Source organism: Cervus canadensis, chromosome 32, assembly GCF_019320065.1.
Source record: "Cervus canadensis isolate Bull #8, Minnesota chromosome 32, ASM1932006v1, whole genome shotgun sequence".
NCBI classification, from domain to species: Eukaryota; Metazoa; Chordata; class Mammalia; order Artiodactyla; family Cervidae; genus Cervus; species Cervus canadensis.
This window is the reverse complement of record NC_057417.1, coordinates 871,105-896,862: the sequence shown is the minus strand read 5'-3', so window position 1 is coordinate 896,862 and position 25,758 is coordinate 871,105. Positions and strand designations below refer to the sequence as shown.

General features: G+C 40.9%; 1 protein-coding gene and 1 pseudogene across 1 annotated transcript in view; both read right to left on the bottom strand.

The window, feature by feature from the left end:
* LOC122432858 (poly(A)-specific ribonuclease PARN-like) overlaps positions 1-25,758 on the bottom strand; it is an 853,726-nt gene that overhangs the window by 197,952 nt on the left and 630,016 nt on the right.
* Positions 5,735-6,662, bottom strand: LOC122433078 (annotated as a pseudogene).

The following is a 25,758-nucleotide window of genomic DNA, read 5'->3' as shown; positions in this document are numbered from 1 at the left end:
TCAGAATACTGGAGTAGTAGTCTTTCCCTTCTCCTGGGGATCTTCCCAACCCAGGGATCGAACCCAGGTCTCCCCCATTGCAGGCGGATTCTTTACTAGCCGAGCTATAAGGGAAGTCCCATCACCAAGTATACTAAAGACCTACTCTCTCCTTAATTAACATATTTAAAGTAACTTAAATTAAAAGACTCTTGCTCCTTGGAAGAAAAGCTATGACCAACCTAGACAGCATATTAAAAAGCAGAGACATTGCTGACAATGGTCCGTCTAAACAAAGCTATGGTTTTTCCGGTAGTCATGTATGGATGTGAGAGTTGGACTATAAAGAAAGCTGAGCCCCAAAGAATTGATGCTTTTGAACTGTGGTGTTGGAGAAGACTCTTGAGAGTCCCTTGGACTGCAAGGAGATCCAACCAGTCAATCCTAAAGGAAATCAGTCCTGAATGTTCATTGGAGGGACTGATGCTGAAGCTGAAACTCCAATACTTTGGCCACCTGATTAGAAGAACTGACTCACTAGAAAAGCCCCTGATGCTGGGAAAGATTGAAGGAGGGAGGAGAAAAGGGGAAGACAGAGGATGAGATGGTTGGATGGCATCACTGACTCGATGGACATAAGTTTGAGCAAGCTCCAGGAGTTGGTGATGGACAGGGAGGCCTGGTATGCTGCAGTCCATGGGGTTGCAAAGAGTCAGACTCAACTGAGCAACTGAACTGAACTGAAATTACAAGTCTGGTCCAGTGGTGCCTCCACTGAACGTGCTGAGTGAGAGGGAATATGCCACAACGTGAATGGAGCCAAATCATCTCATTTCCTAAGGGTGAGTTAAGCATATTAATTAACTGTGATCTAGAGTTGGCCTCGGGCTTCCCTGGTGGCTCACTGCTAAGCAGGAGACAGGGTTCGATCCCCGGATCAGGAAGATCCCCTGGAGAAGGAAATGGCAACCCATTCCAGTATTCTTGCCTGGAAAATTCCATGAGGGAGGAGCCTGGCATGCTACAGTCCATGGTGTCACAAAGAGTTGGTCACGATTTAGTGACTAAGTGACAGAGTTGATCTCAGTCTAATCTGCAGGTTTTATCCTGGTCTATTGACAAAAGATTGCTACAAATGTTTGGTGAATAAAATGATTTATTTAGGTGATATAAGGGAGTGCTCTTCTATGATTAGAAGATAAAATAGGGGGTATAGCTCAGGGGAAGAGAATTTGACTGCAGAAGATAAAATAACTTTATACATACAGGGGAGTTTGTGAATCTCTGTACATGATCCAACTCGTGAGACCACAAATAATAGAAGAGTGAATCCTGATACAGACGAGTACATCCTTTGACCCAGAAACCCATTTCTAGTAATAACACTAAGAAAATAGACTTCTCAGATAAGATTTATACACAAAATGTATCCTGAACAACAAAAATCTAGAAACAGTGCATATATACAGCAATTAAAACGTTATGAAATTTTCATACACGTTCATTCTAATAGAGAGTGTTTTTGAAAAATATTTGATGGCCATTTTAAAATGCTTTAAAAAGCAGGCATTTGCAGTGTAATCCTACCTTTATCATTACAGATCACACAACAGACAGAGAGCCATATAGAAACATGTGTGTGTGTGCTAAATTGCTTCAGTTGTGTCTGACTCTGTGCGACCCCATGGACTGTAGCCCGCCAGACACCTCTGTCCATGGGGATTTTCCAGGCGAGAATACTGGAGTGGATTGCCATCCTGTCCTCTAGGGGATCTTCCCGATTCAGGGGTCGATCCCGTGTCTCCTGCGGCTCCTCCATTGCAGACCGATTCTTTACTGCTGAGCCGTCGGAGAAGCCTCATATATAAATATATCTGTATGCATATACCTACTACATGAGCTTATATGGGGCTTTCTCTGGAACAAACAGAAGAATGAAAAAGAAAATTTGGACGAATGAATGAAACATATCAAAATGGTTACTGGTAATCTTCTGCTGCTGGAATTGCGTGATTCTTACTTTTATATTTGTATCTTTGTTTTGCAGATTTCTATAAGAGCTTCAATTTTTGTGATTCAGAGAAAAAATTAAAACAAAACAAGATTAATAAACTTTTGATTCAAGAAAACTTGTCTATTGAAAAGTTATCTTGATATCATTCAGAAAACTCAAAGCCACAGATATAAGGATAAAGATACCCATCAGTTTGGGGTTTCTGTTTTGTGGTTCTTGAAAAACTTTATATCCCTGTGGTTACCATGGGCTATGGGGAGGAAGAAGAGAAGAGTTGTTGATTAATGAATATAGTTAAATGTATGCATGTACCTCTTGATTCAGGAATCCCATTCTAAGAATCTATCACAAAAATATACTGGGGAAAAAAATGAAATGGCATATTCTCAAGTCTGGGCTTTCTGGATGGCTTAATGGGTAAAGAATCTGCCTGCAATGCAAGGGACGCCAGAGACTCAAGTTCGATCCCTGGGTTAGGAAGATCCCCTGGAGGAAGAAATGCCACATACCCCAGTATTCTTGCCTGGAAAATTCCATGGACGGAGGAACTTGGTGGGCTACAGTCCATGAGGTCGCAAAGAATTGGACACGATTGAGCACATGGCACCCTCATTTTAAACTTTTGTTGCAGGAAGAGGGACCCCTTCCAGTACCCAAGAGTGGGCTCTTGTCTAATATTTGGAAATGAATTGTCTGAGGAGACACACATGCTGACAAAGCGAGAGACTTTATTGGGAAGGGGCGCCCAGGTGGAGAGCAGCAGGGTAGGGGAAACCAGGAGAACTGTTCTGCCACTTGGCTCACAGCCTCAGGTTTTATGTTGATGGGATTAGTTTCTGGGTTGTCTTTGGCCAAGTCTTTGTTTTGACTCAGCTTCCTTCCTCGTGGTGCAGACATAGCCCAGCGAAGATGAATGCCAGCGAGAAGGATTTTGGGAGGTGATAGGACACGTGGTCTTCTTTTGACCTTTCCCAAACTCTTCCAGTTGGTGGTGGCTTTTTAGTTCCGTGTTCATTAGCAAGATCTTCTGTTGTAAAATAACTCATGCAAATGGTTACTATGGTGCCTGGCTACGGTGGGCAGTCAGTCAGTGTGTTTCGCCTAACAACTCCCCCTGGGAGACTTCATACTCAAGATACTTTTTGGGGATTGGGATGGAGGTCTCTTTCTTCTGTAACTTCTTGCTTCTGTGCATGGGCATAGTCCTGCCTAGCAGAGCAGAAGTCTCTCTCTACCTAATCTAAATATAGATATGAAAGAAAGAAAAGCAAGTCACATCCAACTCTTTGTGACCAGAATTCTCTAGACCAGAATACTGGAGTGGGTAGCCTTTCCCTTCTCCAGGGGACCTTCCCAACCCAGGGATCGAACCCACGTCTCCCACATTGCAGACAGATTCTTTACCAATTGAGCTGGATCTGAAACCAGCATTCACCCTTCTAATAACAGCCAGTTAGCCTGAAACCGTGAAATAGACAGAGGCCAAACAGGGCCGAGGGAAAGAACGCACAACTTGGGGTGAGGGCTGCAGGGTGTGTGACTTTGTTCTGATTGGTTGGTGCGAGGCAACAGGGTGGTGCTCCAGGAATCTTGTGCTCAGCCTGAAGTTACCATCCTCCACGTGGGTGGGGCTCCAGTTCTGCCAAAGAACCCAAAGATATTGTTATGTATATTCCTTGAGTAGGAAACAGGACCCTGCCCTAAGGCTGTACCATCGCTTGTCTGTTCAGTTCAGTTCAGTCTTTCAGACCCCATGGACTGCAGCATGCCAGGCCTCCCTGTCCATCACCAACTTCAAGAGTTCACTCAAACTCACTTGACTGTTCCTCCCCTGTTTTTGTATCCTGTCCCTTCCCTGATCAGCAACTATTTGAATCTGCCCTTTGGAACTCAGGGACTATCAAAGAGGCTGGATGAAGTGTATATCCTACAAAAAAGAAATAGAAGACAGAAAGACCCCCAAACCCCATAGACTCCTGCTCACTTTAATTCAGGGAACTGGGCAATTATGGCTCTGGTAACTTCCTGTTGAAATGGGGCTTAGTGCTGCCTCAGTCTGAAGAATAGACACTGAACTGGAAGTATTTCTGAGTACCAGATCCTGGACCTGAGTCTTGTATGATTAAAACCTCAATCCCTTGGTCTGTTATTTTGGGGCAACAGACCCAAGTAGAAGTAGTTGGAAGTGACAACTGGAATCTTAATAGACAAAATACATCTCATTTCTTTTCAGAAGAAGAGGCCTGAAACCCACTCTGGACCTGGCACTTTGGGGAGACATATAGTCAAGTAGCCAGCTGTCTGGCTTTATAAAAAGTAAGATTGAAAAAAAAAAAAAGTAAGATTGCAGTTACTAGCTGCCAGCAGACATCGTTTTGAGAATGTCTGGTGGCATCCAAGTCTGACACAACTCAGAAAACTCAAGTTCTTAGCAATGCAAGGACTAGTCTGACATTACACCCATAGTGTCCCCTGGTTATTTCCTTGGATGTCTGAACCATAGCTATTCATAGGCAGGGATGAGTAGGTACAAACTTGTTATTGTTCAACAACCCAGTCTTGGCTGATTCTTTGTGACCTCATGGACTGCAGCATGCCAGGCCTCCCTATGCCTCACCATCTCCCAAAATTTGCCCAAGTTCATGTCCATTTGCATCAGTTATGCCATCCAAACATCTCATCCTCTGATGCCTTCTTCTTCTTTTGCCCTCAGTCTTTCCCAGCATCAGGGACTTTTCCAATGAGTCAGCTGTTCACATTAGATAACCAAAATACTGGATACAAACTACTATATGTGAAATAGATAAACAAGGTCCTACCGTATAGCATAGGGAACTATATTCACTATCTTTTATCTTACTACAATATTATCTTGTGGTGAGCTATATTGGAAAAAAATCTGAAAATTATATATATATTGATTATATATATTTATCTGAATCACTTTGCTGTACCTCAGAAACTAATGCAACATTGTAGATCAACTACATTTCAATTTTTAACAAAGAGAAGAAAAATTAACTTGGTATGATAATATGTCATAAGTAGCAAAACTGAGTAAATGAGATAAGAGCTTCTAAGGTGAACTCTTTAGAAATAATGTTTTAGATTTGTATATTTTAAAAAATTGGGGGGGGGCACATCTCAGGGCTTGTTGAGATCTTAGTTCTTAGATTGAACCGTCACTCCCTGCAGTGAAAGTACACAATCTTAACCACTGGACTATCAGGGAAGTCCTCCTGTTCTTTTTTTTTTTCTGATGGGTTAGAAAGTCTTTTTCATCTTCTATATTTACTTAATTTTGGCTGTGCAGGGTCTCCATTGCTACCCAGGCTTTCCTCCAGTTACAATGAGCAGGGGCTACTCTTTGTTGTGGGGTGTGGCCTTCTCTTTGTGGGGGCTCCACTTGTTGGGGAGCACAGACTCAAGGCCAGTGGGCTTCAATACTTGTGGCTCCCAGCCTCTAGAGCGTGGGCTCATTTGTGAGTTGTGGTGCATGGCTTTGTTGCTCTGAAGCATGTGGGGTCTTCCCAGACCAGGGATCGAACCTGTGTCTCCCCAGTGGAAGTATAGACTCTTAACCACTAGACCATCCGGGAAGTTCTTTTTGAAAACAAAGTTGTCCAGGTTTTATTCACCATCAACTCCTCTCTCTTCTCCTTGCCCGCACCTGTGCCCGCTTCAGCATTCGCAGTCAGGAGTGGGCCTCTCTGGTCTCCTCAGCTGTACTCTCCTGGACATCTAGAGGTCAGAGAGGAGCCCTGGCATTAGTGGTAGGTCTCCCCTGGAGCCCAGCAGATCCAGCCAAGCCAGCCCTTCCTTCAGCAGGTGTTCTAGCACTTGCCTTGCTCACTCCATCTCCCATTTAAGACTGGCTTTGGTAGGGGTTTCGGCAGTAAAGAATTCTCCTGCCAATGCAGGAGACACGGGTTCAATTCCTGGTGTGGGAAGATGCCACATGCTGTGGAGCAACTAAGCCCCTGTGCACTGCATCTCCTGAATCTGGGAGCCGCAACAAGAGAACCCACTGCCATGAAGCCCATGCACCACACTGCAACTTGAGGGTGGCTCCTGCAGCAACAAAGACCAGCGTAGCCAAATAAATACTTGAAAAAAGAAAAGACTGACTTTGATATCACTGACAGCCACAGAGCCATTGTCCCTGCCACCTGCAGCACCACAGCATGATCCATGTTTAGCTCAGTGGGACGAACCGAAGGAGGTAAGTGTCACCCCCAGGGATGACGCCACAGCCAGTGCCGAGGGCCTTCAGCTTCCTGATGGCCCCAATCAGGTCATCTTGGCTGACATCCTGGGTGAATTTGACCTTTCCTTTTAACACCTGTTATTGCCATGTAGTCCCTCCAGAGTTATCAGGTCTCCATTCTGTTGCTTCAGGGCCAGGCACACTTGGACAATCTAGACACCCAGCTTGTAATAGATGTCTCCTACACCTAGGGTCTCAGACCGAAATCCTTTCCCAGAAGCCAAAGAATCCCCCCCAGTAGTAGCACACATGTCCTGGAACTGCATCTGGAATTCAGGATTCTTCTTCCAGATCCCCTGCTTGGGCTTGCTAACATATTCTTCCAGGTTGGTCTTGAACACATCCAACTGCTTGGACATCCATCTCAGCCAATACAGTCCCTCACTCCCTATACTTGGCCATGCAATGTTATTCTTGGGGATGGTATCAGTTCACACCTGGCAACAGTGCATCCCTGCCCTGGCCCATAGCCATCCTGCTGCCAGAAAACTGGGTCCAGCTCTACTCTGAAATTATTTCCTATTATATATTGAATGGATAAACAGCAAGGTCCTAGGGTGTAACGCAGGGAACTATACTTAATATCCTGCCATAAACCATAATGGAAATAAAGAGAAATATATATATATATATATATTATATATATATATAAATATAAAATACACACACAATGGAGTCAATTTTCTGTACAGCAGAAATTAATACAACATAGTAAGTCAAGTATGTTGTTGTTTTTAGTTACTCAGTCACATCTGACTTAGGCAACCCCATGGAATTGTAGCCCACCAGGCTCCTCTGTCCACGAGATTTCCCAGGCAAGAATACTGGAGTGAGTTGCTATTTCCTGCCCCAGGGGATCTCTGACACAGGGATCAAAACCAGGTCTCCTGCATTACAGGTGTCTCCTGTATTGCAGGTGGATTCTTTACCGACTTAATCAACTGTTGTTCAGTCACTAAATCATCTCACACTCTTTGAGATCTCATGGACTGCAGCATGCCAAGCTTCCCTGTCCTTCACTATTTCCTGGAGTTTGTTCAAATTCATGTCCGTTGAGTCAGTGATGCCATCCAACCATCTCATCCTCTTCTCCTCTGCCCTCAATCTTTCCCAGCATCAGGGTCTTTTCCAATGAGTTGGCACTTTGCATCAGGTGGCCAAAGTATTGGAGCTTCAGCTTCAGCATCAGTCCTTCCAATGAATATTCAGGGTTAATTTCCTTTAAGATTGACTGGTTTGATCTCCTTGTAGTCCAGGGGACTCTCAAGAGTCTTCTCCAGCACCAGAGTTTGAAAGCATAAACTCTTTGGTGCTCAGTCTTCTTTATGGTCCTGCTCTCACATCCATACATGACTATTGGAAAAACCATAGCTTTGATTTTACAGACCTTTGTTGACAAAGCTATGTCTCCACTTTTTAATACACCATCTAGGTTTGTCATAGCTTTTCTTCCAAGGAGCAAGCATCTTTTAATTTCATGGAATTTGGAGCCCCCAAAATAAAATCTGTCACTGTTTCCATTTTTCCCCCATCTGTTTGCTGTGAAATGATGGGACTGGATGCCATGTTCTTCGTTTTTTGAATGTTGAGTTTTTAGCAAGCTTTTTCACTCTCCTCTTTCACTCTCATCAAGAGGTAGTTTAATTCTTCTTTGTTTTCTGCTATTAGGGTGATATTAGCAGCGTATCTGAGGTTGTTGATATTTCTCCCTGCAATCTTGATTCCAGTTTATGTTTCATCCAGCCCAGCATTTCACATGATGTACTCTGCATAGAAGTTAAATAAGCAGGTTGACAAAATACAGCCTTGACATACTCCTTTCCCAAATTTCAGCCAGTCTGTTGTTCCAAGTTTGGTTCTAACTGTTGCTTCTTGACCTGCATACAGGTTTCTCAGGAAGCAGGTAAGGTGCTCTGGTAGTCCCATCTCTTTAAGAATTTTCCATTTTTTTGTGATCCACACAGTCAAAGGCTTTAGTGTAATCAATGAAGCAGAAGTAGATGTTTTCCTGGAATCTTCTTGCATTTTCTATAATCCAACGGATATTGGCAATTTGATATCTGGTTCCTCTGCCTTTTCTAAGTCCAGCTTGAATATCTGGAAGTTCTCGGTTAATGTGCTGCTGAAGCCTAGCTTAAAGGATTTTGAGCATTACCTTGCTCACATCTGAAATGATTGCAATCGCCCAGTAGTTTGAACATTCTTTGGCATTGCCCTTCTTTGAGACTGGAATGAAAACTGACCTTTACCAATCCTGTGGCCATTGCTGAATTTTCCAAAGTTGCTGGCATATTAAGTGCAGCACTTTAACAGTATCATCTTTTAGGATTTGAAATAGCTCAGCTGGAATTCTATTACCTCCTCTAACTTTGCTCGTGGTGTTACTTCCTAAGGCCCACTTGACCTCATGCTCCAGGATGTCTGGCTCGAGGTGAGTGGCCACACCATCATGGTTATCCAGGTCATTAAGACCTTTTTTGTACAGTTTTTCTGTGTATTCCTGCCACCCCTTCTTAATTTCTTCAGCTTCTGTTAGGTCTTTGCTGTTTCTGTCTTTATTTTGCCCATCTTTGCAAATGTTCCCTTGATATCTCTAATTTTCTTGAGATCTCTAATCTTTCCCATTCTATTGTTTTCCTCTATTTCTTTGCATTGTTCACTTAAGAAGATTTTATCTCTCCTTGCTATTCTTTGGAATTCAGTTGAGTATATCTTTCCTTTTATCCTTTGCCTTTTGCTTCTCTTCTTTTCTCAGCTATTTTTAAGGCCTCCTCAAACAACCATTTTGCCTTTTCTCATTTCTTTCTCTTTGGGATGGTTTTGGTCACCGCCTAATGTACAAGGTCACAAACCTCCATCCATAGTTCTTCAGGCACTCCATCAGATCCATTTGTCACTTCCCTTAAATCTATGTGTCACTTCCACCATATAATCATAAGGGATTTGATTTAGGTCATACCTCAATGGCCTAGTGGTTTTCCCTACTTTCTTCAATTTAAGTCTGACTTTGGCTATAGAAGAGCTCATGATCTAAGCCACAGTCAGCTCCTGGTCTTGTTTTTGCTGACTGTGTAGAGCTTCTCCATCTTTGGTTGCAAAGAATATAATCAATCTGATTTTGGTATTGACCATCTGGTGATGTCCATGTGTAGAGTCTTCTCTTGTGTTGTTGGAAAAGGATATTTGCTATAACTAGTGCATTTTCTTGGCAAAACTCTATTAGCCTTTGCCCTGCTTCATTTGTACTCCAAGGGCAAACTTGCCTGTTACTCCAGGTTTCTCTTGACTTCCTACTTTTGCATTCCAATCTCCAAAATTCCAAAAATGAAATGACTTTTTTTTTTTTTTGGCGTTAGTTCTAAAAGCTCTTGTAGGTCTTCATGCTGCTGCTGCTAAGTCACTTCAGTCGTGTCCGACTCTGTGCGACCCCATAGACGGCAGCCCACCAGGCTCCCCCGTCCCTGGGATTCTCCAGGCAGGAACACTGGAGTGAGTTGCCATTTCCTTTTCCAATGCATGAATGTGAAAAGTGAAAGTGAAGTCGGTCATTCATGTCCAACTCTTAGCGACCCCATGGACTGCAGCCTACCAGGCTCCTCCATCCATGGGATTTTCCAGGCAAGAGTACTGGAGTGGGGTGCCATTGCCTTCTCCATGTAGGTCTTCATAGATCCATTCAAATTCAGCTTTTTCAGCATTAGTGGTTGGGGCATAAACTTGGATTACTGTCATATTGAACGGTTTTTCTTGGAAACAAACAGAAATCATTTTGTCATTTTTGAGACCACCAAAGTACTGCATTTTGGACTCTTCTGTTGACTATGAGGGCTACTCCATTTCTTCTAAGGGATTCTTTCCCACAGTAGTTTATATAATGGTCATCTGAATTTAATTCGCCCATTCCCATCCATTTTAGTTCACTGATTGCTAAAATGTTGATGTTCACTCTTGCCATCTCCTATTTGACCGTATCCGATTTACCTTGATTCGTGGACCTGATATTCTAAGTTCCTATGCAACGTTGTTGTTTAAGGCACCAGACTACTTTCATAACCAGACACATACACACTGGGAGTCATTTCCACTTTGGCTCTGTCTCTTCATTCTTTTTGGAATTATTTCTCCACTCTTCCCCAAGAGCACATTGGGCACCTTCCGACCTGGAGAGTTCATCTTTCAGTGTCATGTATTTTTGCCTTTTCATATTGTTCATGGGGTTTTCAAAGCAAGGATACTGAAGTGGCTTGCCTTTGCCTTCTCCAGTGGACCACATTTTGTCAGAATTCTCCACCATGACCCGCCCGTCTTGGGTGGCCCTGCACAGTACGGCTCATGCTGTCATTGAGTTACACAAGGCTATGATCCCTGAGATCATTTTGGTTAGTTTTCTGTGATTGTGCTTTTTGTTCTGGAGGCCATGAGATTGAAGTTCTTACTTCTTCTGTCTGCCCTCTGATGGATGAAGATAAGATGCTTGTGCCAGCTTCCTGATGGGAGGGACTGGCTGTTGGGAAAAGGGTCTTACTCTGGTGGGCAGGGCCATCCTCAGTAAATCTTTAATCCAATTTTCTGCTGATGGGTGGAGTTGTGCTCCCTCCCTGTTAGTTGTTTGGTCTGAGGCGACCCAGTCCTGGAGTCTGCACTCTATATGGTAGGGCTATAGCCTCTATGGTAGGGCTAATGGCAACCTCCTCCAAGAGGACTTATGCCAACATGCCACACCTCCCAAGACTGCTGCTGCAATGCCTCTGATCCCTCAGCAGGCCACTGTTGAGCCACACCTCCATAGGAAACCCCCAAATACTCACAGGCAGGTCTGGTTCAGTCTCTTGTGGGGTCACTGCTCCTTTCTCCTGGGTCCTGGTGTGCACAAGGTTTTGTTTGTGCCCTCCAAGTGCCTCTGTTTCCCCCAGTCCTCTGGGATTTCTGAAATCAAACCCTGCTGACTCAACTATAAATCAATAATTTTAAAAAAAGTAGATGAAAAAGATTCTAGGTATATATATAACTGAATCTCATTGTTATACAGAAGAAATTAACACAACATAGTAAATCAATTTTATTTCAATAACATAAATTTTAAAATGAGCATTTCAAATATTTAGGAGAAAGACAAACTTTTTTTCTAATATTGCTACTGCTACTGCTAAGTCACTTCAGTCGTGTCTGACTCTGTGTGATCCCATCCCTGGGATTCTCCAGGCAAGAACACTGGAGTGGGTTGCCATTTCCTTTTCTAATATTGAGTTCTCTAAAAAGTGACTCAGTCTTCTCAGGTGGCTCAGTGGTAAAGAATCCACCTGCCGAATAGAAGATGTGGGTTCGATCCCTGGGTCAGGAAGATCCCCTGGAGAAGAAAATGGCAATCCACTCCAGTATGCTTGCCTGGGAAATCCCATGAACAGAGGAGCCTGGCAGGCTACAATCCGTGGGGTCCTAAAGAGTTGAACATTACTGACTGACTAAACAACAACAAATAGTGACTCACAAGGGCCTTTGTTTAAAAAGTAATACAGAAAATGTTGAAGTCTCATTAATACAAACTGATTTCCAAACCCCCTCCCCACCAAAGAAATAGTTTCTCCAGATTTTTGTAAGTGAAAACTTTAGACTTAAGTCTCTCTTTTTAAGTGTTAGTTGCTCAGTCATTTCTGACTCTTTGCAACCCCAGATATAGCCCACCAGGCTCCTCTGTCCATGGAATTCTCCAGGCAAGAATACTGGAGTAGGTAGAGATTCCCTTCTCCTGGGGACATTTGCACCCAGGGATTGAACCCAGGTCTCCTGCACTGCAGAAGGATTCTTTACCATCTGAGCCACTTTAGAGTTTTGCTAAATTAAGGTAATGATGGAAAAGTCATTGACTATCCAGATCATTTCAAATAAGATATAAAATACTGAAGCATTCATTGCTGAACAAGCATTAGTTTACCTACTTTGTCTTCTTATGAAGAAAAAATTAAAGATGTTGGGTTTATTAGACACATACCTTATACCATATTAAGAAGAAAAAATTATGCTATGAGAAAATGTATGTTTCAGGAGGTTATAGAGTATGTTCATAAGTTTTCCAATCAGGACATGTTGGTAGGACAAACAGTTCACAATTGCTTACTCCTTTTTTTTTTTTAATTGAAGTATACTGATTTACTTTGGATGGCATCACCAACTCAATGGACATGAGTTTGAACAAACTCCAGGAGATGGGGAAGGACAGGAAGACTTGGTGTGCTGAAGTCCATGGGGTCCCAAAGAGTCAAACATGACTGGGCAGCTGAACAACAACAAAACTATTGTCTCGTAGTGACCTATGATCCTTTTTGACCAAATGTTTTGAAACTTTTAATATTCTTGACAAATTTCCCAAGAGTCCACATCTTTTGTTTTTTAATTTATTTTTAATTGGAGAATAATTGCTTGACAATGTTGTGTTGGTTTCTGCCACACAACAATGCGGATCAGCTATAAGTATACATATAACCCCTCCCTCTTAAAACTCCCTCCCTCCATCCCACCCCTTTAGGTTGTCACAGAACACCAGGCTGAGCTCCCTGTGTTATGCAGCCAACTTCCCTCTAGCTATCTATTTTACAGGCTTACTTGGTAGCTCAAACGGTAAAGAATCTGCCTAATGTCTATGTATCAATGATACTCTCTCAATTCGTTCCATCCTCTCCTTCCCACACCAACAGTCAAATTTAACTAAATTTCTTTTGACCTCTAGCTAGCTTTGAGATGCTTCAGAGTATCCTGAAGGCATCTCAGAGACAAAGATTAAGCCAATTAGGATGATTAAGTATGTTAAATTACATGGGAAACATTGTCAAGCGGTTGGAGATAAACCTTAGGTTATACTGTGTGGGTAAATGCAATTAAGATAGATGTTCTAGAAATTAAATAAAACTTCTAAGACTTGAATATGTCTTGGTAGAATTTTTTCAGTCATAATTCTTGGTATTATCTTAAAATCTTGTATGTCACCAGAGTAACCAAGTTTATTTGCCAATTGCATTGTAATCAGGTGTATAACCATGGCTTTAAAGTCTTATTATTTATAGATAGTTATTGCCATACTCTGATGCTTTTGCAGAAAAGTAGTTCATCTCCAAGAAGAGTCATAGAAAGGAGTTTTTTTAAATACATATACAATTTACTGAAAACTTTCAGGTCATACTGCTGAACTGGGTAAGAAATTAAAGAATTCTTATGGAAACCCTAAGGGATTAATGGTTAACAGAAGATCATAACATGGACTAGTCATGTAGGGGTGACGGCACTGATGAATGTGGTTATAGCTTTTATGGTTTTTGTCTGCAATATTACTGATTTAATGTGTGTTTTCTATTAGGAAAGCTTTCTCAAGTTAATTATGGCTCATAGTAACATGGTAATCTATACCTTTGTAAGAACAACTGAAACATTTCTCTTTTTTCTCTACCAGATCCTTCCAGAATTTTGAAACTCTTACTGTGTATTCTTATTTTATGGAAATATAATTATTTTTATATGTTCAATAAGAATGTGTTCTCCTTATAACAGTATGGAATTGTGAACATTGGTCATATTACCATGGCTTTGACTGGAATGGCATATTTGAGAATATGCATAGAATCAAAGGACTTGGTCAGTATGGTAGGGAATTTTTCTGCAATGCAGGAGACCCTTGTTTGATCCCTGGGTGGGGAAGATCCCCTGGAGAAGGGAATGGCAACCCACTCGAGTTTTCTTGCCTGGAGAATCCCATGGACAGAGGAGCCTGGCCGGTCACAGTCCATGGCATTGCGAAGAGTCAGACACGACTGAGCAACTAAGCAGTACTACTGTAGAGTTCAGTATGATCAGACAGGACTTCCCTGTTGATCCCGTGGCTAAGTCTCCACACTCCCAATGTAGGGGGCCTAGATTCAATTCCTGTTCAGGGAACTAGAGCCCACATACTTCAACTAAGAGTTCGCTTGCAGCAACTAAAGATCTCACATGCCACAACGAAGACTGAAGATCCTGTGTGCTACAAATAAGATCCAGCACAGCTAAATAAATAAGCAAATATCATTAACAAATATGACCAGGCAGTTTTACGGAGCTAAAGTGAATTTTATAAAACCATAAAGTTTTGGGTTTATTAGACACCTACCTTATACCATATTAAGAAAAAAAATTATGCTATGAGAAAATGTATGTTTCAGGAGGTTATAGAATATGTTCATAAGTTTTCCAATCAGGACATGTTTGTATGACAATGAGTTCACAATTGCTTACTCCTTTTTTTTTTTAAATTGAAGTATACTGATTTACTTTAAAAATTTTTTAATGCTTCTTAGTTTTCACTAGAAAATAAAAATTTTATGAGTTGAGAATTCTAATTAATATATTTAATTAAAACTAAAAATTACTAAAGAAGACATCTTTGAATGCAAGGGAAGAGAAAGCATAAGGAACAGAAGTACATTTTGTTAAGGAAAAGAAAGTAATTTGGCCCTAAAGTTGGTTACTTCTAAATGGGAAAGAAAATAAGGGACAAATTAATATGAATATACAAAGTTATAGTATACAAGAGGTTAAAAAGAATCTTTAGAAAGGAATTCTATGTGTGGTCGGGACTGTCCAAGATTAGAATGAATTTAATCAAGTAAACGAATTTTAATATTAAAGGCAGGATGGTGAAAAACCTGAACTTCTTTTCTCTGTTAGGAGAACCAAGTTGTTGTTTGTTTTTTTAACATCAAGTTAGTTTTGATAACAGATTGTGAGATTTTTTTAAAAACCTTTTAGGTACTTTAACTTTCTGTGTTTGCATTGAAATCTTTTATTGTCACTTTTATTAAATGAATAACTATTGTCTCACTTCCTTCATGGCTCAGACAGTAAAACAATCCACCTACAATGCAGGAGACCTGGGTGTGATCCCTGGGTTGGGAAGATCCCCTGGAGGAGGGCATAGGAACCCATTCCAGTATTATTGCCACAAAGAGTTGGCAAAGGGACTGAGAACCCCCAGGGAATTTGACTATGAAGACCAGTGGGACTTGATTAAAGAACTTCCACAGGATTGGGGAGACAGACTCTTGGAGGGCACAAACAAAACCTTTTGTGCACCAAGACGTAGGAGAAAGGAGCAGTGACCCCACAAGAGACTGAGCCAGACTTGCCTGTGAATGTCTGGGAGTCTCTGGTGGAGGTGTGGGTCGACAGTGGCCTGCCATGGGGTCAGGGGACTGACTACAACAGTCCTGGGAGCTCCGGCATAAATCCTTTTGAAGGAGTTCACCATTATTCTGAGCACGGCCTTGCTCACCAGAGCAAGACCCAGTTTTCCCCACAGCCAATCCCTCCCATCAGGAAGCTTGTCCAGGCCTCTTATCCTCATCCATTAGAGGGCAGACAGAATGAAAACCAGTCACAGGAAACTAACCAAACTGATCATGTGGATCACAGCCTGGTCTAACTCAATGAAACTATGGGCCATGTTGTGTAGGGCCACCCAAGACGGACGGGTCATGGTGGAGAGTAAGACAAAACGTGGTCCACTGGAGAAGGAAATGGCAAACAAGCATTCTTGCCTCGAGAACCCCATGAACAATATGAGCAGGCAAAAAGATATAAAACTGAAAGATGAACACCCCAGGTCAGTAGGTGCCCAATATGCTACTGGAGAAGAGTGGAGAAATAGCTCCAGAAAGAATGAAGAGGCTAAGTCTAAGCAGAAAAAACGCCCAGTCGTGGATGTGTCTGGTTGTGAAAGTAAAGTCCAATGCAGTAAAGAATATTGCATAGGAACCTAGAATGTTAGGTCCATGAATCAAGGTAAATTGGATGTGGTCAAACAGGAGATGGCAAGAGTAAACATCAACATTTTAGAAATCAGTGAACTAAAATGGATGAGAATAGGCGAATTTTATTCAGACAACCATTATGTCTACTACTGTGGGCAAGAATCCCTTAGAAGAAATGGAGTAGCCCTCATAGTCAAAAAAAGAGCCCAAAATGCAGTACTTGGGGGGCAATCTCAAAAATGAGAGAATGATTTCTGTTTGTTTCCAAGGCAAACCATTCAACATGACAGTAATCCAAGTCTATGCCCCAACCACCAATGCTGAAGAAGCTGAAGTTGAATGGTTCTATGAAGACCTACAAAATCTTCTAGAAATAACAGCAAAAAAAAGATATCTTTTTCATCATAGGGGAATGGAATACAAAAGTAGAAAGTCAGGAGAAAAGCTTGGCCTTGGAATACAAAATGAAGCAGGGCAAAGGCTAACAGAGTTTTGCCAAGAGAACACACTGGTCATAGCAAACACCTTCTTCCAACAACACAAGAGGCGACTCTACACATGGACATCACCAGATGGTCAATGCTGAAATCAGATTGATTATATTCTTTGCAGCCAAAGATAGAAAAGCTCTATATAGTCAGCAAAAACATGACATGGAGCTGACTGCGGCTCAGATCATGAACTCCTTATGAGGAGCTCCAAATTCAGACTTAAACTGAAGAAAATAGGGGAAACCACTAGGCCACTGAAGTATGACCTAAATCAAATCCCTTACAATTATACAGTCTAGGTGATTAATAGATTCAAGGGATTAGACCTGATAGACAGAGAGTCTGAGGAACTATGGATGGAGGTTCATAACACTGTAGAGGAGGCAGTGATCAAAACCATTCCAAAGAAAAAGAAATGTAAAAAGGTAAAATGATTGTCTGAGGAGGTCTTACAAATAGCTGAGAAAAGAAGAGAAATGAAAAGCAAAGAAGAAAAGGAAAGATGTACCCATCTGAATGCAGAGTTCCAAAAAATAACAAGGAGAGATAAGAAAACCTTCCTAAGTGAACAGCGCAAAGAAATAGAGGAAAACAATAGAATGGGAAAGACTAGAGGTCTCTTCAAGAAAATTAGAGATACCAAGGGAACATCTCATGCAAAGATGGGCACAATAAAGGACAGAGATGATATGGACCTAACAGAAGCAGAAAATATTAAAAAGAGGTGGCAAGAATACACAGAAGAACTATACAAAAAAAGATCTGCATGACCCAGATAACCATGATGGTATGCTTACTCACCTAGAGCCAGACATCTTGGAGTTGAAGTCAAGTGGGCCCTAAGAAATATCACTATGAAGAAAGCTAGAGGGCATGATGGAATTCCAGCTGAGCTATTTCAAATCCTAAAAAGTGATGCTGTTAAGGTGCTGCACTCAGTATACCAGCAAATTTGGAAAATTCAGCAGTGGTCACAGGACTGGAAAAAGTCAGTTTTCATTCCAATCCCAAAGAAAGGCAATGCCAAAGAATGTTCAAACAATTGCACTCATTTCACATACGAGCAAAGTAATGCTCAAAATATTCCAAGCTAGGCTTCAACAGTACATGAACCAAGAACTCCCAGATGTTCAAGCCAGATTGACAAAAGGCAGAGGAACCAGGCAGCAAATTATAGAGATCTGTTCGATCCTAGAAAAATCAAGAGAATTCCAGAAAAACATTTATTTCTGCTTCATTGACTAATCTAAAGCCTTTGATTGTGTGGATCACAACAAACTGTGGAAAAATTTTCAAGAGATGGGAATACCAGACCACCTTACCTTCCTCCTGAGAAATCTGTATGCAGGTCAAGAAGCAACAGTTAGAACTGGATATGGAACAATGGACTGTTTCCAAATTGGGAAAGGAATATGTCAAGGAAGATCCCGTGTGCCTCAAATAAGATCTGGCACAGCTAAATAAATAAGCAAATATCATTAACAAATATGACCAGGCAGTTTTACGGAGCTAATGTGGATTTCATAAAACCATAACATTCTTGGAAAAACAACCCAGTACCCTGCTTAAAGGATTCCCAGCAGTCTTACCAGGTAAATACAGAAGGCCACCTCCTGGTAGATGCAGGAATCTCAAGATACTTTCTTTGGGACTTGGAAAAGAGAGGAATTCACCCAAATCTATAGATATCACAGGTGAAATGTGATGGTAAGAACTTGGCATGGCTTTCCTAGCCTTGAGAGGCCTTTTTTTTGTAAAAAAAAAAGTATAGTTGATTTTTTGAAGTATAGTTGATTTACAATGTTCTGTTAGTTTCAGGCATAGAGCAAAATGATTCAGTTATACATATTTTTTTTTTCAGATTCTTTTCTCTTATAGGTCATTAAAAAATATTGAGTAAAATTCCCTATGCTATACAGTAGGTTTTTGGTGGTTATCTATTTTATATATAGCAATGTGCTTACGTTAATTCCAATCTCCTAATTTGTCTCTCCCCCTACCCATTCCCCTTTCATAACCATAAGTTTGTTTATTTATGTCTGTGGGTTTATTTCTCTTTTGTATAGAAGTTCATTTGTATAATTTTTTAAGTTCCATATATAAGCAATATCATATGATATTTCTGTTTGGTTTATTGCACTTAGCATGATAATCTCTAGGTCGATCCATGTTGCTACAAATGGCTTTATTTCAATTTTTGTGGCTAATATTCCACTGGATAAATATACCAAAGTTCAATCTGAAATTCCTTATAAAAAGATCCAGCAGAGCTCACTTGAAAGAGCCTATGTGATAAATTTATGCATATGTAAATAATCAGGCCAAGTTAATTGAAACCAGATTTAGGCTGCAAACAAATTAGTCTTTTGGTTTTTTTGATACACCATACTGCTTGTGGGATCTTAGTTCCCCAACTAAGGATTGAACCCGAGCCTTGGCAGTGAAAGCCATTGGGAAATTCCCCCGAATAGTCTTAATTAAGCTATATCTGTAGAAATGAGGGTAATTTTAGACAGAAAAAAGATTATGCTTCAGAGGAAATTAAATTCTAATTTTGTCAATTTACTCAACTTCCCAGATAGTTCCTTGCTGTTATGTTACATTATTGTATAGTTAAACTGAATTATTAAAAGGACTCTCCAGGTTTGTTTCTGAAGCTTATCACAGCAATTTTTCTTTGGATGAAGATCAGATGCCTCATGACCTTCAGCCAGGAGATTGTGCATACAGGAAAGGCACCAGTTAAAGGGCTGTCTCCAACTTAGATAAAAGGACTCACTTCATGGAAAAAATGGGGAAACAATGGAAACACTGACAGACTTTATTTTCTTGGGCTCCAAAATCACTGTAGATGGTGACTGCAGCCGTGAAATTAGAAGATGCTTGCTCCTTGGAAGAAAAGCTATGACAAACCTAGACAGCATATTAAAAGGCAAAGTTCCACCTAGTCAAAGCTATGTCTTTTCCAATAGTCATGTATGGATGTGAGAGTTGGACTATAAAGAAAGCTGAGCGCCAAAGAACTGATGCTTTTGAACTGTGGTGTTGGAGAAGACTCTTGAGAGTCCCTTGGACTGCAAGGAGATCCAACCAGTCCATCTTAAAGGAAATACCATCCTGAATATTCATTGGAAGGACTGATGCGGAAGCTGAAACTCCAATAATTTGGCCACCTGATGCGAAGAGCTGACTCATTTGAAAAGACCCTGATGCTGGGAAAGATTGAGGGCAGGAGGAGAAGGGGATGGCAGAGGATGAGATGGTTGGACGGCATCACCAACTCGGTGGACATGAGTTTGGGTAGGCTCCTGGAGTTGGTGATGGACAGGGAGGCCTGGCGTGCTGCAGTGCATGGAGTCGCAAAGAGTCGGACACGACTGAGTGACTGAACTGAACTGAACAGAACTGAACCTGCAATGTGATAGTATTTGGAGGTGCAGACTTTGGGGGTGAATCTGTCATGAAAGTAGAGCCCTCATTGATGGGATTAGTACCTTTCTAAAAGAGACACTGGAGAACTCCGTCATCCACTTCCTCCATTTAAGGACATGATAAGAAGACAGCTGTCTTTGAATCAGGAAGCGGGCCTCACCTGTTACCAAACCTGCTGTCACCTTGATCTTAAACTTCCAAGCCTCCGGGACTGTGAGAAATATATTTCTGTTGTATATAAGCCACTCAGTCTATGTTAATTTGTTATAACAACCTAAATGGACTAAGACACTAGTAAATAAAATGAGAAAAGGAAATAAAAGGTATACAGATTGGGAAGGAAGAAATAAAACTGTCTTTGTATACAGATGACATGATTGTCTATGTAGAAAATCTTTAAATGAGTAAGCAATTATAGCAAGATTGTAGGATCCAAGATTAACATACAAAAGTTAAACATTTTCCTGTATACCAGTCATAAACAAGTAGACTTTGAAATTAAAAACAATACCATTTACATTAGTACTCCAGAAATTACTTAGTATAAATTTTACAGAATATGTACTGGATCTATATGATGAAAATTACAAACCTGATGAGCAAAATCCAAGAAGAACTATATATATGGAGAGATAGTCCATGTTCATGCACAGGAAGATTCACTATGCCACATGGTTATCCTTCCCAATTTTATCCATAAATTCAATGAAATCTCAGTCAAAACCCCAGCAAGTTGTTTTGTGGATATCAACAAAGTGGTTCTAAAGTTTCTGTGGAGAGGCAAAAGACCCAGGGTAGCCAACATGATTTTGAAGGAGAACAAAGTCAGAGAACTGATCCTTCCCAACTTCAAGACTTATGAGTGAAAGTTGCTCAGTCGTGTCCGACTCTTTGTGACCCCATGGACCCATGGAATTCTCCAGGCCAAAATACTGGAATGGGTCACCTTTTCCTTCTCCAGGGGATCTTCCCAACTCAGGGATCAAGCCCAGATCTCCCACATTGCAGGTGGATTCAAGACTTTTAAAGCTACAATAATCGAAATACTGTGGTGTTGGCAAAGAATACACAAATAGGTCAATAGAGCAAAATAGAAACCCCAGAAATAGACCCAATTAAAAAAATTATAGTCAGCTAATCTTTGATGAAGAGTGAAGTCAATACAATGGAATAGTCTTTTCAACAAGTGATATTGGAACAGCTGGACATACAAGAGCAAAAAAAAAGATCAGACACAGACTTTACACTGATCACAAAAATTAACTGAAATGAATCAGAGACTGAAATGCAAAATTTAACACTATAAAACCCTAGTAGGCAAAATAGAAAATCTAGATGACCTTGGGTACGGTGATGAATTTTTAGATGTAACATGATCCAAGAATTAAATAAATAACAAACTAAATTAAACCTGAAAACTTCTGCTGTGTGACAGTCTCAGGAGAATGAGAAAATAAGACAGAGTGGGAGAAAGTATTTGCAAAGCCATATCTAATAAAGGACTACCATCCGAAATTTTGGCTCTCCAGGTGATACGGTGGTAAAGAATCCACCTACCAATGCAGGAGACATGGGTTCAATCCCTGGGTGGAGAAGATCCCCTGAAGTAGGAAGTGGCAATCCACTTGCCTGGAAAACTCCGAGGACAGAGGATCCTGGTTTGCTATAGTCCCTGGGGTATCAAAGAGTTGAACACAACTGAGCGATTGAGCACACACCTATCCAAAATTTACAAAGAACTCTTATAACTCAACAACGAGAAAATAAGCAACCCAATTAAAAAATGACCCCAGAAGCATAACAAACACCTCACCAGAAAAGATAAACAAATGGTGAAAAAGCATGTGAAAAGATGCACTACATTATATGCCATTAGAAAAATGCAAATAAATACAACAATGCAATACCATTACACACCTATTAGAATGGCCCCAAATCTAGAATATTGACAATACCAAATCTGGTAAGGATATTCCACAACAGGAATTCTCATACATTGCTAGAAGGAATGCAAAATGGTACTGTCTCTTTGGAAGACAGTTCAGCAATTTCTTACAAAACTAAACATGCTCTTACTGTAAGATCCAGCAATTAAACTCCTTGGTATTTACATAAAGAAGCTAAAAGCTCCTGTGCACACAAGAATTTGCATGCGGTGTTTTTTAGCAGTTTTAGCTGTAATTGCCAACACTTGTTTAGTTGCTAAGTCATGTCCTACTCTTTGTGGCCCCATGGACTGTAGCACACCAGGCTTCCCTGTCCTTCACTATCTCCTAGAGTTTGCTCAAACTCATGTACATTGAGTCAGTAATGTTACCCAACCATATCATCCTCCTTCGTCTCCTTCTCTGCTTGCCCTCAGTCTCTGCCAGCATCAGGGTCTTTTCCAATGAGTCAGTTCTTCGAATCAGGTGGCCAAAGTATCAGAGCTTCCGTTTCAGCATCAGTCCTTCCAATGAATATTCAGGGTTGATTTCCTTTAGGATTGACTGGTTTGATCTCGTGGCAGTCCAAGGGACTCTGAAGAGTCTTCTCCCGCACCACAATTCAAAAGCATCAATTCTTGGGGCTCAGCCTTCTTTATGATCCAACTCTCACACCCTTACATGACTACTGGACAATTCATAGCCTTGAATATATGGACCTTTGTCAGCAAAGTGATGTCTCTGCTTTTTAATACGCTGTCTAGGTTTATCATAGCTTTCCTTCCAAGGAGCAAGTGTCTTAATTTCATAACTGCGGTCACTGTCTACAGTGATTTTAGAGCCTAAGTAATTAAAATCTGTCACTGTTTCCACTTTTTCCCCTTCTATTTGCCATGAAGTGATGGGACTGGATGCCATGATCTTAGCTTTTTGAACACTGAGTTTTAAGCCAATTTTTTCACTCTCCTTTTTGACCCTCATCAAGAAGCTCTTTAGTTCCTCTTTGCTTTCTGCCATTAGAGTGGTATAATCTGCATATCTGAGGTTGTTGATATTTCTCCCAGCAATCTTGATTCCATTTTGTGATTCATGAAGCCGAGCCAAAACTTGGAGGCAATCAAATATCTTTCAGTAGGTTAATTGATAAACTGTGGAATATCCAGACAATGGACTATTACTCAGTGCTAAAGTGAAACAAGCTATCAAGCCAGGAAAAAAACAGGGAGAAACCATAAATAAGTGCATACTGGGTGCTTCCCAGGTGGCTTAGTGGTAAAGAATCCCTCTGTCAAGCAGGAGACGTGGGTTTGGTCCCTGGGTCAGGAAAATCCCCTGGAGAAGGAAACGGCAACCCACTGCAGTATTCTTGCCTGGGAAATCTCATGGATAGAGGAGCCTGGCAGACTACAATCCATGGGATTGCAAAGAGTTGCACACAATTTAGCAACTAAACAGGGCTTCCCTGGTGGTTCAGATGGTAAGGAATCTGCCTGCAACACAGAAGACCTGGATTCGATCCCTGGGTTGGGAAGATCCGCTGGAGAAGGGAATGGCAAACCACTCCAGTATTCTTGCCTGAAAAATTCCATAGACAGAGGAACCTGGAGGGCTACAGTCTATGGGATCACAAAGAGTCAGACAAGACTGAGTGACTAAGACTTTCACTTTCACTTTCATGGTGACTTAAACAGCCGCAGCAGCAGCACTAAGTGAATGAAGCCAGTCTAAAAAGGTTACATATCAAATGATTCCAACTCTACGGCATTCTGGCAAAGGCAAAACTATGGAGACAACAAAATGTTCCATGATTGCAAGGGCATAATTTCAAGGGTGGTGGTGGGGAATGAACAGATAGAGCACAGGGGATTTTTAGCGCAGTGAAAATCCTCTATACAATAAATTCAAGCAGAGTCATTTAGATCTTCAAATTTAGCCAGTGGCATATTCAACAATAGAAGGTTAGATTATTATGCAGCCATCCCTATTTGCCCTGCCCTCCTCCGGAGGATCTTCCCAACCCAGGGATCCAACCCGTGTTATCTTATGTCTCCTGCATTGGCAGGCAGGTTCTTAACCACTAGCGCCACCTGGGAAGCTCAACTAAATTCTAAGTCATCAAAATTATGTGGGGAAAAAAATGTAATGATTGAAGAAAAGATTCAAATATGTTCTTGGGGCAAGAAACTAGGTTATAAAACACTACTTGCAGTGATATAGCCCACATTTGTCATATGTCTATGGGGAATTGAGAAAGAGCTATAAAGGTTATGTACACATTTTAACATTTTCTCCATTGGTTGTTATTCTCTGTGGTTTTTCATAAATTTCTAATTTTTCTACAAAGAATAAGTATTACTTTACTAATTAGAAAAATGTTTTAAGAAAGAAGATAATTTTATTTTCAAGATCATTATCTTGATTCTTAGAATAAAGGTTACAGAAGTCTTTTTAAAATATATTTTTACTTATTTATGAATTTTTGGCTGCCCTGGGTCTCTGTTCCTGCCCTTGGGCTTTCTCTAGTTGCAGTGGAAGGGGGCTACTCTCTAGTTGTGGTGCTTGGGCTTCTCATTGTGGTGGCTTCTCTTGTTGTAGAACGTGGGCTCTAGGGCTTAGTTGCCCTGCTGCAAGTGGGATCTTCCAGGACCGGGGATCAAACCTATGTCCCCTGCACTGGCAGGTGGATTCTTCACGACAGGACCACGAAGGAAGTCCTAAATATGTTTTTAAAATGCCAGGAGACAAGCACCATCCCTTCCACCTGCAAACTCCATGCCCAGTCTCCCTCTCCCACCTGCCAGCACCATCCCCCACAGAAGTTCTCCAGTGAAAGATGGAGTCTAATCAAAATAGATATCAGGAGAGTACTGTGCCCATATTTCTCTACAAATTTTCTGAATAGGAAATACCTTGGTTTTCTTTCTTTTTCATATTTATTTTAATGCAGTAGAGTTGACTTACAATATTGTGCTAATTTCTGCTGTACAGCAAAGTGATTCTTTTTTTTTTCTTTGGGCCACACTTCATAGCATGCAGGATCTTAGTTCCCTGACCGGGGATTGAACCCTTGCCCCCAGGATTGGAAGCATGGAGTCTTAACCACTGAACCACCAGGAAAGTCCTACTGTACCTTTAGTTTTATTTTCTTTTCCATTATGGTTTATCACAGGATATTGAATATAATTTCCCATGCTATACAGTAAGACTTTGTTTGCTCACTTTGTTTGTTTTAAATCAACTGCAAATATCCTTTTGCATTTGGTTTTACCATCACTGAAATGGAGATAATTCTTCTCAATAACTCAAAGTGTTCTGAATTATTCATAATTCAAGGCTACAAGTAAATAATGTTACTCATGATATTATTTTGTGAATCATAGATATTGTCAACATTTTGGTGTAATTTTCACATTGTGTTTTCAGTGTATGGAATGTTTTCCTTTTGTTTTTTCTTTCAACTTTTTCCATTTCTTTAGTCATCTTTTTCCATTATCTTTGTGAAATTTTACTTAAAAATTTTCATTCTAAAAAGGACCCATTCCTCTTGCTTTCACAGGTCTAAAATTAAAAGCAATGTGGGCAAGATTTATTAAACAGAATTGCCAGATTTAGGAAATAAAGATAGTGTTGTTTTATTGTTTAGTTGCTAAGTGGTGTTTGACTCTTTTGCAGCCCCATAGACTGTAGCCCACCAGGCTCCTCTGTCCTTGGGATTTCATGCCCAGTTAAATATGAATCTTACATAAGCAAAAAAAAATTTTTTAGTATGTCTTAGGCAAGTGGCGCGCGGCAGCTGTGTGGTGTGGGAGCAGCGAGCGGCAGAGAGGAGATACCCCACGTCCAAGGTACGGAGCAGCGGCTGCACTTTGCTGGAGCA